The 1,132-nt window shown below is 44.5% G+C and overlaps 1 protein-coding gene and 1 pseudogene across 2 annotated transcripts in view; one reads left to right on the forward strand and one right to left on the reverse strand.

The window, feature by feature from the left end:
* Positions 1–1,132, reverse strand: part of adam19a (ADAM metallopeptidase domain 19a) — a 243,823-nt gene that overhangs the window by 233,219 nt on the left and 9,472 nt on the right. The gene's annotated exons all lie outside the window — the stretch shown is intronic.
* LOC111667998 (b(0,+)-type amino acid transporter 1 pseudogene) lies at positions 29–1,108 on the forward strand (annotated as a pseudogene).

A 1,132-nucleotide genomic window follows, 5' to 3' on the forward strand; every position in this document is an offset into this window, starting at 1 on the left:
GAACCTCACCTCTCACATAGATCTTTTTTTAAGGCCTGACAGTAAATAACACAATGAGTGAAAGTGCTGCTTGAATAATACAACAGTTGAATGACACAGGAATGATTATATCCAGATAAGAGATTGCATGTTCAGGTGGGAACTTTGAGTCAAGACCTGGATGTACACAGATTTACAGCTACAGTGGAGTTAATGTTAAATTCAAGAAGACTACAATCAAGAGTTTTTACTGCCCTGTGATCATCTACATTTTATGATATGTCCAGCTTTTAGTCTCTGTGTGTGTGAATACTCTTTGTCTGGGTGTCTGCTCTGTAAGGCTGAATTACAACTACGGTGTCTTAACCTTGTGCTCTGTGATCTGTGTGGCCATGGCGGACAAAGAACCTGAAGGCCTGAAAATGAAACGCGAAATTGGGTTGATTGGTGGTGTAGCACTGGTTTCAGGAACAATGATCGGCTCCGGTATATTCATGTCCCCACAGTTTGTTCTGGGCTACGTTGGAAGCCCTGGAGCGAGTCTTGTGATCTGGGCTCTCTCAGGAGTTGTAGCTTTGTTTGGAGCGCTGTCCTACACTGAGCTTGGAACAATCATATCTGAATCTGGTGGGGACTTCATCTACATACTGAGGATCTATGGTTCAGGTCCTGCTTTTTTTGCAGCTTTTACTTTTATCTTGGTTGTGAAGCCGTTCAGCATTGCAGCAATGGCAATTAGCATAGCAGAGTATGCTGTAGCACCCTTTTACACAGGCTGCCCTCCTCCACAGCTGGTAGTGAAGTGTGCTGCTGCCGTGACGATACTGGTTGTGGCCATAGCCAATATTTTGAATGTCCGCATCGCTCTGAGAATCCAGGTGGTCTTCTTGGTGGCCAAAGTGCTGACACTGACATTCATAGTAATCGGAGGGTTAGTGGAGCTCATACAGAGCAGCTCTGTCATTGTGGAGAATTTGAAAGTTGAGAATGCATTTAAAGGGACTCAGTACTCTTTGAGCACTCTAGGAATGGCTTTCTATCAAGGACTCTGGTCTTATGCTGGCTGGTACAACCTGAACTATGTCACTGAGGAGCTGGAAAGACCAGAGGTGAGACTGTGAGAAGATGGATTGTGCATGTGTGTGTATATATA

Source organism: Seriola lalandi, unplaced genomic scaffold (assembly GCF_002814215.2).
Source record: "Seriola lalandi dorsalis isolate HSWRI2012SDOR001 ecotype SW California unplaced genomic scaffold, Sedor1 jcf7180002054694, whole genome shotgun sequence".
Classification (NCBI taxonomy): domain Eukaryota; kingdom Metazoa; phylum Chordata; class Actinopteri; order Carangiformes; family Carangidae; genus Seriola; species Seriola lalandi.